Source organism: Cuculus canorus, chromosome 2, assembly GCF_017976375.1.
Source record: "Cuculus canorus isolate bCucCan1 chromosome 2, bCucCan1.pri, whole genome shotgun sequence".
NCBI classification, from domain to species: Eukaryota; Metazoa; Chordata; class Aves; order Cuculiformes; family Cuculidae; genus Cuculus; species Cuculus canorus.
In genome coordinates, this window is record NC_071402.1 from 82,287,310 (window position 1) to 82,303,641 (window position 16,332).

The following is a 16,332-nucleotide window of genomic DNA, read 5'->3' on the forward strand; positions in this document are numbered from 1 at the left end:
TTGCTAAATTAAAATAATATCTCATACATACATATGTGACCTTCTCTAAAACATGCCAGAACCTGGAAATAACTGACAGAATAAATATTTGGAATCAAGGGAATGAAGGAGACAACTCTAAAGACTACAGGTTTATTAAGGCTTTCCTAAAAACATACGAAGGGTAATAAGAAGGAGCAATGACCACAAAACGTATCCTTTACTTGCAGGTGAGAGGGCAGCTCATAAGCACACTTAGAAGAAAAGCTGAAGCCTACAGAAATACAGTCTGCTAAGAATAACAGTAACATGACTTGGTCTAAAGGAAATGCAAGAACTGGAAAGGTACCAGCAGGTGATGTTACACTTTATTGCTTAAGCCTACTAGCCAAATATCATACACAAATTAGTAATCAGACTGCATATTGTACTAACAAGCAAGTTACTAAAAATTGGCACTCAAATAAATCTGCATCATTTTGTCTAACCATACTATGTGAGAACTTCATCGATGTTGCTCATGTTCTGTGAAACATCTCCAAGATTCTTTTGAGATAATATGTCTGACAAAGATTCAGTTGGCTCTGTAAGTAAACTGGGATAGGTTTCACCACATTCTAACAGCACGAAAATAAATAACAGAGTGATCTATATAATCTGAACTTGCACATCCTGGTCTCTGGTGTTAAATGATGCCCACCTAATCACAGATAAAGATAGAACAGAGTAATAAAAATAGTGATCAGTAAACACTGATGACAACTCTTCTTCTCCTTGCCACTTTCTTTTTACTATTAAAAAGATTTATCCAAAGAACTACTGATTCCTGTACCTCTTTAGATTTACATTTTTAGGATACTATTAATAATATGAGTTCACTGAAATCTGCTTCCAGGAACTGTGTATTTTTAATCTTACTGCTTTCCTTCTTCTCCTGAATTCTATTCCTTCTTAAGTAGCCTCAGTCTATATCTATTTTCTCCTTCAGTTCCTGCCCATTACTTTGGATCAAACCTATAAAAACTTTTCACCCTTTTACTATCTTTGCATTACATATTGGAGGTTGATCATCGTTATTGTCACTGGTGCAGTACAAAACTCTGCTGAACAGTGTTTTGCTGTATTATTTTCCCCAATAATAATGTTTACGATTTGGAGTTGCATATCATATTTAAAAAAAAAAAAATAAAAACTTATTTTTTTCACACCTTGCTGGACTATGAAAGAACCTCCTCATGGTATTGCTGACATGATTTTCCCTTTCAAAAATTTTCAGTCACTCTAGAGCAGCACTCTTCTTATGGAAGTAAAATATCTTTAGTACTTTAATGTATTAGTGGATAATTTAGAACTTATTTAAAGAGCAAGGATTAGAAGCAAACTATTGTTTGGCTTAGAAAAAAACAATGGGTTTCACCCAGAATTAATTTTTTTTCTTGCTTTTTTTTTTTAAATGTTAAGCATTCCTTTAATAGTAGGAATTCTTTAAAACCAGTTTTAACCCCCTTTTTTGTCTTTTCTTAAAAGGTAGGTGCTACTGTTAATTGAGAGAAGCTTTTTAAAAACTTGACATGCTTTATCCCTGAACAAAGATTACATGCACAGTAAGTTGTAATCCTTGGCTTTGCAATATTGCTTTACGAGGTTAAGAAGATAAATGTTCATTGCTTTTAATCCTTACCATGATTTATGAGACTCTGGGCATCCCTTCCCCAGAGCATCTACAACTGTTCTGTTGTTCTCTCTGCTGCTTAAATTACAGAGACATCTGCAAAGTAAATTATGGATTGTTGTCCCACAACCAAGCTGCCTCTTTGTCTCTTCTGTAGTATCGCATCGATAACAACAAAAAGATATTTTTTTTTCCCTTGTTTACCACTCTTGTTTTGCCAGACTGGATGATATTACGACGACCTGGATTACTGCCTGCCATGCACACTTTCAAACGTGTTTAGGTGTAAAAACTCACAGCAAAAAGGAGGGGAGGAAATGGGCTGTGAGGGAAAGAGTAGACAGCTACATAATGCTTGTTTTGTATGTTAAGCTCTTCAAAGTTCAAAAATCTAGAGCTTATTTTACTCAAGAGAGTTTATGTAGCTAAACCAAATATCTGAACACTTAAACCCATTCTGAATGAGATGAATATATAGATTTTTGTTGCTCTATTACATGTTCATTAATATGCTGTTTTCCATATCTCTCCTTACATATACATATACCAACATAAACTTTTCAAACCCATATAGGCTTGTCTAACTCATGGAAAAGTTGAGCTCCTATGCAGTATAGATATAGATTTGTGCATCTAAAATAACATAACTAGTGGAGCTTATACCATAACACTGATAACCACATCACTTATCCCATTTAAATTGTAAGCAAAATTTTTAACTGTGCCTAATTTTACAGCCTGATGCTTTAGAACTTTATTTCATAATATCATATGAGAATTTTTGAGGTCTGACGTAAACCGATGTGGCTAACTGTATAGCTCAGGAATCAAGACTGGAAGTGGAGAGACAAAGACATGGTTATAGAACATGTTCTAACCTGTCACAGTGAGACAAGGCTCAACTTGATCACTTCGCTGAGCATGAATAGATGCAATGAGAGGAGCTCAGTGTTCAAATACAGATATTTTCTTACACTCGGTTGGAAATTGTTGGTGTGCAAGACTGAACAATGAGTTAACATCAAGACAACACACCAGCCCACAGTGCTTTTTCTGTGAAGCAGTTATTTGCTAATAACAATATCACTGTTCTCAAGCACCCAACCTATTTGCCAGTCCTGGCTCCCTGCAATTTCTGTGTCTTCCCAAAGATCAATTGGTGCTCAAAGGAACTCAGTTTTTGTTGGTAGACGATGTGAAACTGAAAACGATGGATATCCTTGACAGGCTTTCAGATGATCTGTGGAATGGCTTTGGACATTGGCAGCAGCAAATACAGCTGTGTGCCAACTCAGTAAGGAATTACTTTAAAGGTGATCATAGCTCATTTTCTTAATTTGTTAAACAAAAAGAGTTATTGACACAGTCTTATTTTTGTGCCTGACTCCACAAAGTCTCTATCAATATCAAGTCATAGCTTAAGGTAACCGGCCCAAGACTGCAAAACTCCAGAAAAACAACCACATCCAAAGCTTTTCAAAAGTACAGATGCAGCTACCCTATTACTATAGTATGGATTTCCCTCAGTCTTTGCTCTCTGTCCCATTTATCCTCTATGTCGGTCCATTTTAGTGGACTTTGAATCATTGTTACAACCACAACAAAGCACAGCAAGTTTCATCTTTGTCTACACATGAGTGTTCTCAGAAGGTATTCTACTAAGTGCTGATCTTGTCAAGTTTAAGATAAAAATTAATAAAAACATTCAACATTATTTGCTCTCTGTTATCCTTCTCATTATGTTTTCATACTGTGTATCTGAATGCCCTGAAACAACATGCAGTTTTGATTACAATCCAAGTGTCAAAAAAATGACATCCTAAAGGTAAAGTGCATGGCAATGTGTCATCCAAAAAAACATTTTCAAAGCAGAAGTAGTAGTCACATCCCAAGCTTTTTTGGCATAATTGCAGCAAGCCTAGTCAAGATAACCAGTGCTGATAACATTGACATTAGAGAAGCTTTTTTTATATATTTGGTAGCCATTGAGATATAATCTCAATTTCTTAATTACTTCTGACTATGTCAGAAGCCCAGACATTAGTAAGAGAAGATAAGTAACTGAAAATTGTATTGTGCTATTTGTCCCAGACAACACCCAGAAAAGACAGGCCTGAGCAGATAAAACCTAGAATGCAGACTCTTCCAACTTTGTATCTGAAGTTTTCATTAGAATATTATGGAAAATGTGCATTTCAATTTTTTAAATATTTATATAAGACATATCACACAATTACCAAAATAAACCCATGAAACAGTACTAACCAGTATAAAAATATGTTAGCCATTGAAATTAAAGATCACATAAAATGGAATGTGGGCAGAACAATGTCTTACTATAAGAAAAATATCATTTTTTTAAATAAAAATCAAAGCCTTTGTATATTACACTTATTTCCCACCTGAAATTAAACTGCAATCAGACTTAAACTTCTATCCACAGCTTTTGCTTTTTATGTATCATTTTATCACAGAAAATTAGCATCCAGATCTTCATCACTGCATATCTACCTGCAAATGAGTGCTTATAGTAAGCATTCACAAAGCTGTGATAACTCAGTATTAGTGAATTTAATCATTCCATGTCACCTGCACTTTGTTCTCCAGTGTACGATGCTTAGACTAAAATTCTAAAAAAAACCCAAAACCAAAATGACCACCAACCAAAACCACATCACCAAAAAATACACCCCCACACACCTCATTCAGGCTTTTACCTCAAAATATATTATAATCAATTTCAAAGATATAAAATTCATAATGAGATTCATACCTGCCTCTAACAGATTTTTTTTTAATCTCTAGCATTAGATTCTTGCCAAGAATATAGTAAAAGCAGGTTATAGTGGATTCCATAAGCAACAACTGAAGTAGGCAATGGCATATTAGTAAACATAAGGAAGCCTGCAACTGTTGGTTTTTTTTTTTTTCCACTGTGAAAATAGTTCTGCTAAGGTATGCCTTTGAAATAAGACAAATATCCTTTGACAAAAATAACACCCTGCAATTACAAGAAAAAAACATCGTAAAAGTAAAATGCAGGAAGAGAAAATTAGTTTCTGTTCTTTAAGAAGTACAGAACAGACTGCAAAGGTACTTTTATTTTCTCCAATCTGCGTATAAATTGAAATACCCTTGAAAAGGTAACATACAGCAAAGGCCTTTGTAAATAGTCAATTGGTCAATAGTAGCACAGTCTCTGGATTGCATTAAATATATTTGTTGGAATATGAAATAAAGATACTTGATTTCTGGATTTCTCAAGCTCAGTTTCATGAGCCTAAAACTAATTTGGGTTTAATATATAAACAACAAAATAGAAAAATGATCAGAAAGGTGAGAACTGAATTCATTAAGTTTAACATGATGAGTTGACCGCAAATATTACAAGTTTCTTGGAAATGATAGAGACATTTACAGTGTTTTTAAGGAGTCTACCTGTGAATATGATGCCACAACTTCTAAGGTCTTACAGAAGTGAAGTTCAGACCTTTGCTGGCCTTGTTCACCACAATCCTCAACTGACTGGATCACTATCATCTGTAAAAACATACAAAATTAAGTTGTCATTGTCAGCAGTTGTTTCTCATGAGACTAAAAGAGCAGCAAAAAAAAAACCAAACCCAGTCAGTGTGTTATTGGAGAACTATGGAATTCAGTCTGGGGAAAAAGAAAAAACTAAACAACAAACAAACAGAAAACTGCTTTGTCTTGTGTGTGAATAGGGCAAGAAGAGGAGCAGGACACAGAAATCCCTTCAAGCAGATGGACCCCGTTGAGCAAACATTCAGAACTGAACTGCTCACATTCCTTACAGCTATCTAAAACTTGTGGGATTTTCACTGCCAGTAAGCATTGCTGCAGAACATCACAATACAGCTCTGATTTGTATTTATTGTCTTGGCTGGATTTCCTTTGTGTCAGCTATCATTCATCACAGCACGAAAATAAACACTCCAAGATTTCTTTGAAAAGAATGGACGAGTGATAATATGAGCTAGGGACATCACCTATAATGCTTTATTCTTTATTCACAATGGCTTGCAGCCAATTTTGTCACTACCACAATGGTATACATCAGTATCATATATGGCAGGGTGGTTATTTTTCTCGCAGAAGCAACTTCCATAACTAGCCCATCCTGAACTGGTTCCTACTGCAGTTCTGAGACACTTGCTTAGTTGAACCTCAATCCATTGCTTAGAACATCAGGAAAACAAAACAATATATGCTAGAAAATGTTTTCCATTACTTCAGTAGGACTAAAACTTGGAGAATTCCTTGATGTTTTTATTTTTTGTTTAGTTATTTGTATACTGAAATTTCTAAATGCAGATGGACAGAAAAAGAAATTAATAGGAGGGAAGAGAAAAAGGAAATTTAAAAAGTAACTCCAAACCTAAGGCTGAAAGGATATTAAAAGAGAGATGTCATCCAAATATAAAACTATAAGAGCAGATACAACTCAAGAGAAGATAATCAGCTAAGCTGGTGAGTATCTATTTGCATTCTTTAACACCCCAGGCAGTGTTCATAAAGGGCTACTGAAGAGAGATGTAATACCCACTCTGTGACAAAATATCAGATTATATTAAATTAAGTCTTTCAGAAATTTAAAAACACAGAAGTTGCAGATTAATTATGCACACAAAGGGAAATAAACCATTTATGCAGGCATTAATGACCCAAATCTCCATACTTGAAGTAAACATTAAACCAGAAGCTAATAGTATATGAAAACATAAATTATATATTTGTAAAAGTATAACTCGTTTTGCAGTACTTCCACTCCCTGCACTTCTGGTGGTGCGCTCCCTTCCCCCTTGGGTCACTCGCTAATCCAGACTGCCAGGCATGCTAGGGGAAACAATTCCCACCGTAAAAACGTAGTGACTCAGAGTGTTAAAGCTCTCCCTTAACATATCTGAAACTGTAATGCTTGGGAAAGGACCGCGGAGAAAGGGACTGATGATCAGTCACCCCTGATGACCTGCTATATCTGTTGCCTAAATCAGAGAAATGATGACAAGACATACCTGCAAAGTACTGGAGTTGTAAAGCTCATAGAAAGTATGATGGTTATCCTAACATTAGTCATGGTAACAAATATTGACCAAAGTCAATCATCTGGAACCATACAAATAGCAATCATAAGTCAAGAACTTTTGAGCTCTCCTGGACCACAGTGGGCTGTGAATAGCATCTTCTCCTGAACTGGAATGCCTTTGAGGGTCTTCTGTTAATGCACGACAAGGATAAGGGCGAGGCTGGCTCCTCACAACTCAACAATTGCCCACTGAATATGCCAATGCATTGAAAATGAATATTTCATTAATCTTGAGAGAAGGTCAGCCTTTGTGTATTCGGATCTATGAACCTCTGTATATGCATGTACATATCTCTGTGTGTGTAATTTGACTTAACATTGTAGCAAGTATAGTACAAATCTTGCTATTTTTGAATCTGTTGCTGATTCAATTATAGCAAATCTCTTTGAATCACTTAGATAATCAACAGATAAATAAATAATAGAAATAGAAAAATATCACAGCATTTCCTTTAACTTCAGTGGAAAGAGTATTTATTCAGTAATTATTTGTATTTGAGTTTGAAATTATCACTTCCATTCAACATTTTTTTTTTTTTTATGTCCAAGTCATTTTATTTATTGAGAATAAGTAACTGTAGGAGCAATTGACTTTAAATGCAATAGCTGGTACTATTCAACTACTCAGAACAGATGGACATGTTGATCCCTTCTACCATTTAAAATCCTCACATCTGGGAAGGGGCCAGCACCATAACCAAACCTACCCTCAGCAGAATTCCTTTTCTTAGCAAGGCAAGTAGTATTTGAATCACATGCTTTACTCCAGGCTTACCAAATCACTCACGTTAATTTTTCTTTTTAAGAATTTACTTGTGGCCTTTACATGAAAAAAAAATGTGTATAGGTACCAGAAAACAAACTTGCAACCAAAAGAACAGTCCAAGGAGAGAAGGATCTCAACATTGTAGAAGCTTCGTGGGCCTCAGAAACCACTTTCTAATAGAAAAATCCAAAACAGAACAACTTGATTTTTCTTCACATCATTGAATTGGATTTGATAGCAACAATATTAACTTCATGGATCGATAACATTTTATATCAGTTAAAAACAGCAGCCAAAGCATGCATCTAGAACTACTCACATTGCAGGAGTCTGCTAATATAGAAATTAATTAGGAGGTTTGGAAAGCCAAGAAAAAATAAAGAATCCAGCCTTTTGGTGTTAGCACTGCAAGACCTTGTTTCCTTAAACATATTGTTAACATGCAGTGTACAGCCCCAGTTATTTATCGTTTGGTACCTCTTACCAGAAACATTTGCAATGAACAAAAGGTCACAATGACTCATTGCAAATAGGGACTGGAGTGGTTCTGTAAAACTTATCGATTTTTTTTCCTCAGTTACATTGATTAAATTTGAAAAACTCTTTTCTGCAAATACCCAGATTACTTAGCTGGAGCAAAGATAGAGCATACAAACTATAGATTTCAGTTTCAATTAGTCATTTAGCCTGAGGAGACTGACTGGGAACTAGAGTACCATTTGCATACACTGGAATATACTCCCATTCACAGAGAAGCTTCTGAAAATGTTTACAGAATGAAGTTATTGCTGCCAGGATTACTACTATTTGTGAACCAGCATGAAGTACCAAGTGATATAGAACCTGCATATTTGGTGAAATATCACACAGTTTAATTTACAGATTCTTTTCAAAATAAAACATTTAACTGGTAGTTGCCCAACTCATACTGCATTATATTATGATTGGTTATTCTCTTTTGGTTTTGTGTGTGAACTAAATTTTACAGCAGTTTTCTGTCAGTGTCCCCTTGCCCCCTGCCATGGGGAGGTGGATCATAGGCATGGATGTGCCAGTTCCCATTTTTTGAGATATTTTTTGAAGCTGAAATCCAGGCCTGCTTTTTCATTTCACATTCCCTTTACACCAAAATTTGTTCTTCATATGCAGAAGGTTTGCATGCAGGATACAAATTTGGGCATGTCACACACATGCAATGTCATTCAGAAAGAACTTGATCATAGATCGAAAGGCTTTTCTATTCCTCATCTCTCCTGTACTATCATCAGTATTACCATTTTTACATTTTACTGCACAGAAATTTAATAAAGCATCACGTATATGGATATTTCAGCCTTGATTTTCTTGTTTCAGATATCTTAAACCAGATGCTGCATCCTGACATCACATATGTTGTAAATAGATTTCAAATTTTATCAGCAGAGATCATGAAAACAATGCAAACAATGGAAACCTGCATCCAAAAAAATACATGTGTATGGGTGAAATTCTACCTGTTTAACATCAAGCATCGTATCTTAGTAGGAAGTGTCTCTACACTTTCCAAATATTATGCATGTTTTCTTTAAAAATTAAGTCTCTAGGAATCAGAATTATCAAAATAAATTGAAGAAAGACTGTTAAAACAGATCTTTTTGCTCAGAAGCATTTGAAATTAGTGATATTCCTCCAGTGACAGTGCAGAATTTTTGTACAGAAGCATTGAGTTTTATACACACCTGCACTCTAAACAAGCGTAACACTAGTGTCAGCTTATTTGGACACACACAAGCATTTCATACTACTGCACAATAAATGATGGAAGGACTTGGACATGATGGTCCCATGTAGCTACTTAATATAAAACCAGCATTGAGAGAGCTGGCGTTGTTTAGCCTGGAGAAGAGGAGGCTGAGGGGAGACCTTATTGCTCTCTACAACTACCTGAAAGGAGGTTGTGGAGAGGAGGGAGCTGGCCTCTTCTCCCAAGTGACAGGGGACAGGACAAGGGGGAATGGCCTGAAGCTCCGTCAGGGGAGGTTCAGGTTGGATATCAGAAAAAAATTCTTCACAGTAAGAGTCATTGGGTACTGGAACAGGCTGCCCAGGGAGGTGGTCGAGTCGCCTTCCCTGGAGGTGTTTAAGGAACGAGTGGATGAAGTGCTTAGGGACATGGTTTAGGGAGTGTTAGGAATGGTTGGACTCGATGATCCAATGGGTCCTTTCCAACCTTGTGATTCTGTGATTCTGTGATTCTGTGAAATTTGGCAGTCAAGCACACAATGAAAACCAAAACAATACCATGTAATTTTTAACCTCTCTTCAAAACTGTAATAACCAGTTTTGTAAAAAAAGAACATTTACATCTAGGCTTACTTGATAAATATGCTCTAAAATACAAATATACAACAAGGCACAGCTAGTGATGCTTTCACGTTTATTCATTCACGAATCAGTATTAAAGCAAGAAGCACTAACTTCTTTGCTAAAGCCTGAGATTCCTGTGACAGAAGTCAATAATAAAGCTTCCATGGACTACAGTAGTGCAGGGAAAGTCTTTGCATCCATCCCTGTGTTTTCCTATTTCTTCTGCTGGCTGTAAATGAAGGCTGTTTCCAGCCATTGCTTGGAGTCTAAGGGAGATGAACCAGTTACAGTAAAACGACAGTTTATGGCACAGAATGACCATATTTGTTCACTGTTTTAACACCGTATATTTTACAAAGACACATGTGAAAGGATTTAAATAGTACCTATACAAATTCAATGGGTTTCTAAAGCAGCTTTCTTCCCATGGAGAAAACACTCCACCAACCTCTGAATCAGTATATTTTTAATGTGAGAAAACTCCTTATATTACGAGCATAACTTGAGTTTTAAATAGTCTGGTGTTATTTCTTCTCCTATGATTTGTCTAGTGTAAAACTAAATAGCACTAAAAAAACCTCAATCAGTGAACTCTATTAGCTGGACTAGCTATACATGAGACAGAGATTATTCTTTAAATACTTGGGACTGGATGCTGGGATAGGTGGGGCAGAGTGTGGTTTAGAGAAAAGGAACCTAATACTTTACAGTTACAATACGTCGCAGACAGCCAAACTCAAAATTCAAAAGACAGGAAGATAGTGAAATAGGCAAGAATAGATAAAACATTACTAATTTAATCATAAAGCATATAAAAGATATAAGAGTACAAGTGTGCTGAAGAACATCATCTCAGGTTGCACAGGACTCTGAGAATAGACTGAAAAAACAGGCAAACTAGAAAAAAAGAAAAGAGGAAAAGTGCCTGTGCAAGCAACACAGACACATTTTTCACAGGTAAAAAGAATGAAAGGAAATTGATGGTGAAGGAGATGGTAAATGCAACGAAGTTTCATTTAGAAGAGTAAGAATAGGGGAAATGTAATCCTCCATCATTTTAATATGACTCTTCATCATTCTTGAGATTGCCACCAAGCTAAATGGTTTTTTACAAGATTAAATTTTATTGGTTTCAGGTGGCATCAATTATTAACATCAGGTCATTCAATTAAGGAGGGAAAAAAAACCACACTGTGACAGACAAGCAGTTGTAAATCTTTAGTAGCTCAATTCAGGTATGAATAATCCATTGACTCAAAACAGATCAAGCACAATTCCAAGGTGAAACAGATTTCTATAGGTTCTTTGACTACTTGCCGAACAGTTTTCTGTGAATTACAATTTAACGAAAAATAAAATGTCTGTTGCAACATATTGTATTCTGCTGAAAATAATTTAATTTATTATAGATAATAAATATTATTATAGAAGTGTTTAGAGCTGTGTTACGCATAAAATTTCCACTTAAGTTAATTTCAATGAGATGTGTCAACATGGACAAAAAGGAAGCCAGAGTTTATAATTCCTTAGCAGAAGCTTGATGATAGCTGTGATGCGTCTACTTCCCAAAATGCTTCTGAAGGTGAGAAATTACAGGAATTTCCTTGCCCTTTCCTTCCTTAAACCTCTGACAATGGGAGTAGCTATTTTTGCAATGAAAGTACCAGTTCACTAGGAACAGGAATGAAACCAATCACCCATTTCACTTGGCAATTGCACTGCTATCAAAGAGTAATGATTTTCAGTCACTACTCACTTGGCTTGAATCTGAACTACTGGCTAGGAGGTCAAAAGCTTTCTAACCAATTATCAATCTCCTGGTCCATCCAGTCCCCTCTGTTATCTTGATTTCCTTTGAAAGATTAATGCTGTTGCCATAGTTTAATCAAATAAGCCTTTGGCTCTGACATTTACGTCCACCCTACAGCTGCTTCTTCACAGAGATGAGGCAAGAAAAACATAATAAAATTACTACTATAAACATCACTTAAATATTGACTGTTCAAGATTTGTCTAGGAATTAAGACAAAGAACTCTGTCACTACATTGTGTATTATTTTATGGTTTCCTAAATATCTGAGTTTTGTTTGAATTTTCAGACAGGAATTTATGTGATTTCAAACACCCAGAGACCAATATGGCATATAAAAGTGTTAAGTCTTACTGATTAGGTATTCAATATTTTCAAAGAATCATTGCATAGAATGAATCATATGCATAGAATGCATACAAAGAATCTATAGCCAGCCCTCTGAATATCACATTCTGGACTCCAGCCAGAAAATGTGTTTTAGTACATGATGAGGATGACAGTGTTACCTAGGATCATTCCGGACCAGTTGCAATACTAGCTAGCAGTTTATTCTTATCTCCAGATCCAGAATATCATTATTCCTTAAGACGGTTTTTGGTCTTCCTCCTTTCGTGTCATATATATGCCTCACGAGAAATGAGAAGTTCCTTCTAAAGTTGTACTAAATAAAGAAGCAAGAAAGAATTGTAAGATTATTTTTTAAAGACATCTAGCTTACTTCTCAGAATAAATCTTCATGGTCTCTCAAAATATTTTTAATGATTCTGCTTTTGGAATAGCTCACAGAACAGTTGTGTTGAATGCATTTTTCAGAAACAACAAGGAACTGAATTTACTATACATAAATTCCTCTGTGAAATGGTGCCATATGTCTACTTTTGTTAATGGCTGTAGGAACATAATCTGTCTTAGTGAAAAAGGAAATGGGTATTTCTTTAGTCTCTCACTATTCTCTCTTTGTACACACCTACTTATGTACACTCATAAGTGCACATATACATATCTATTTTTTCTCTATTAGATGACAGATTTTTATCACATGTTGTCTTTTAATTTAGCATATTTATCATTCCTATTTTTCATTCCTTGTATTTTACTAATTTTAATTGATTTACTTGATGAAAATATTAAGTCTGAAAGAAAGTAAAATAACAACAAAAAAATCATAAAATCTCAACAAATGGGTGTCACAGGAACTGAATGCAAATAAAAACCACTACCATTACAAAGCCTGCCTTGCACTTTTTTTGTGCTACACAAATGATCCATTTCTTTATAACATTGTGACACGGAATGAAAAAACAGATTCTATACATCAACTGACAGCATTCTTCAAGAAAAAAAAATGCATCACTAACTTTCATAGCTTAAAATTCCACATTCAGAAGCAAAAAAAATGGTGGATGGATGGAAGGAAGGACGGAACATAAACTCTTCAGACTTAATACATAAATCTGGTTTAAAAAATGCAAGTTCTTCTTAACCTTGAGGGCAGAAATAACAGTTACAGGCATTACCAGTTAACAGTATGTTTCCATACTCCTTTCCTGGCAGATTGTGGTTGAACACGTACACTTGTAAGAAAAACCAAAAAAAGAGAGAAAATATTGATTCTTCCCCCCTCTCATTAGACAATAGCATATTCCTAGAAAGTGTTCCCCCCCAAAAAGAAATCTATACTATAAACAAACAAAAAAAAATTGTGATTCATTTCTTTAAGAAATTAAAACCAAAGAAAAGTGGGATTCGTGCAATTGTGATGTGGTAACAAGAAACATGCAATCTGAATAACTAAAAATCATGTTTATTGTATCACCTGCAGTATTAGTTATCAGTACAGGGATATACCCTAACAAACTCTCTACTCTCAAAACATTTGGTCCCTAAGCCTATTAATGGAAATGAAACAAAAAGTATGCCCCAATATCTGCTCATTTCTTTCAAACTACTTTTTTCTGTTCCAGAATTTATTAAATATAACATTCTTAAAAAACACCTGTGAAAATAAAATCTTGGGCAATTCTTCCTACAAGGTAATTGGACTTGGAAGTCATTGAGTGGTGGCATGAAATGGAGTAGCCCAAATGTTCTCTGGAGGATCTGAAAACGTTGCAGTAGAAGTCCATTTAACTATGATGCAAATACTCACAGCTACACAGATGTAGCAGAGAGGGAATAGGTAAAAGCAGTCCAAGATTCCTTTTGTCTGCCTTCCTCCTCCAACTATATTAAAAATGTAGTGGCAACGAAGAGCTATATGCTGCTTGTCTTCTGTATAAGGTGAATTTTACCCTTGGTGACTATTTTGTTTCAAAACACATTAATAAAGATAATGGAATTCCAAGATGGGGGTGGAGGGGAGACTGCCCCCTTGTGAGTTTTCCATTATGCAGAAAAGTGGGGGTTTTATAATTCTTTCCTTTGTTGCAAATAAAGTGGAGTTCAAGGTTGTTTGTTGATTTTGGGTTTTTTTTTATTAAAGTCTATTATTATTTACACTGACACAGAAATAACTAAGTAGCGGGAAACTATGTTCAATATATATATAATAATCTAAAAGCTTTGCTTTGAATTTGACAGAATATTTTCATTAATCTTAACTATAAAATATCTTATTACATGCTCGAAATTCTCCATTTTAATTCATAAACTTAGCGGAGCTTTACATATTACCTATATTTCTATGCTTTATATGTTTGCACTTGAAATTCCTATCATGTAAAACCATGTAAGTGTTGGGAAAAAGTTAGGAACATGTATCTACATTAACTCATTTCTGTGAAACAATTTTTCCAGACAGTGAGATCCTAAAAGACAGTAAAGGTATAACAGTACAACATCACCTCGTTATTGTCAATTCAAGGGTACACCTGGAGATTCTCATGGTTGGGAAGAAGTCCACAGCTGCGATAAGTGCTGTGTCCTATTACAATTTCATGAAAAGCATAGTAGTAGTTTTTCATATCAATATGCCCACTGCAGAGCATGAAAACTTTATGATTCAGTTAACTATCAAACACTGGAGGAACACAGTAAGGGGAAAAAAAAAAAAAAAAGACGTTCTGGAACAGGGGTAATGTTCTTGTTTTCTCACTAAAGTCAGAACCACAGTCCTTTTATGTCTGCAGCAAATAACTGAGATGAGAATAATTTAGCTTAATCTAGCTGGAACAGTTAGTTGAACAAACAGAAAAAAAACCCAAACAAACAAATCATGCTCTTCTCTGTTTTCCTAGTTCACTGAAGCAAGCATCACTGCCAGCAATGGCATTATCTGAGGCTAGGAAGTCGAACTGAAGTGTTTAACGAGACACTAGGCATGTCTTGCCGTTCTATTAAAATGTAGCTACCGACCCTAGTTTCCTCTCCGTTCTGAGCAATGCACCCATTAGCAAGGCTCATAGCATTGCTAATGAATCACATCCTTGATAGGAGGAGGATGTGGTGGTCCTTTAATGCTTTTATCTTCAGGAGTATGGATCTGAGACAGAGAAAAGAACTGGAGAATAACTCTCTGATTTCTTTCTCTTCCTTGTGCAAAGATATATTTTGTTCTGTCAAATAAAAACTCTCACCCTGATTGGAAGCAACAGCAATGCACCTTTCACACTGTGAGAGAAAACTAATTCCATCATTCATTAATGATGGAGAACACATCACGTGCTGAGAATGGATGCATTCTGGCCAGTCATGGGCAGGCAACTGTTTATTATCTGGGAACTTCATTTAAATTTCTAGCTGTTATTTGCAGTTAGGAATTATGTGTGACTCCTAGTTTCATATCAAAAGGACGCATAGCAGAACACATGTGAACCCTACACAACTTATGCTACAGGTAACCAAATGCCTGGCATGCAGAGCAGCTGCTCCATCCTCGGTGACTGTGAATCCTCAAGTGCTTGACTTGCAGACTCCTTCTTGACGTGTTCAGGTGCTTGTAAAAATATTAGCTTGTACTTCTCTACTAATATTTTTTATTGCAGAGTGAGCATAAGTTCATTTTTTCTTCGGTTAAGCTACCTATCAGTCTTTTAATCTTGTTCTCAGTGTATGAATAGGCAAATTCTGTAGTAAGCTAATTGCAGAACATGCAGACATTTCCGCATTAACCTGCAAACAGAAAAAGCTCATTGTATTTCTGTGTATTTCACTATAAGCCTTCTCAGTATTAAGAGTCTATCCTGCCCATTAATCTACTTATTTGACCAAACTTGGATCCTAAGTAACCAAATTTACATACTCATGTCATCTTGTAGTTGTTGCCCATAAAGTCTGATTATTCTGTAGAACGTTCCACTGATAAACTAAATAAAAGTCCTAGAACTCCTAATGCTTCCTAAATAAAAATTTCAGACACTTCTTAATCAGAAAGAACAAAATTAGTGGGATGGATTTCAACATAAACAGGGTAATTTTGTATCAATATATTATTAGTGCATCATAATTTTCTTTTATGTGTTATAGGAAGAGATGGAAAGCCACTGATATCTATGGAACATGCTATATGAGATCAGCTTTGAGAAAAACAAACAAACTTATCTCTATTTTATCATCACTTCAAGGAATGACTACTCTAAGCCCCACAAAACTTCTAAAAATCACATGGATTTTTTAAATTATTATTATTACTTTTATTTTATTTTATTTTA

The 16,332-nt window shown here is 35.3% G+C and overlaps 1 protein-coding gene across 1 annotated transcript in view; it reads right to left on the bottom strand.

Moving 5' to 3' along the window:
* The window catches only part of CDH12 (cadherin 12), a 544,062-nt gene that overhangs the window by 371,338 nt on the left and 156,392 nt on the right, over nucleotides 1-16,332 (bottom strand). The window contains exon 2 of the mRNA XM_054059459.1: nucleotides 5,090-5,191. The gene's annotated coding sequence lies outside the window, so the exon portion shown is untranslated. The remainder of the gene's footprint in view (nucleotides 1-5,089; nucleotides 5,192-16,332) is intronic.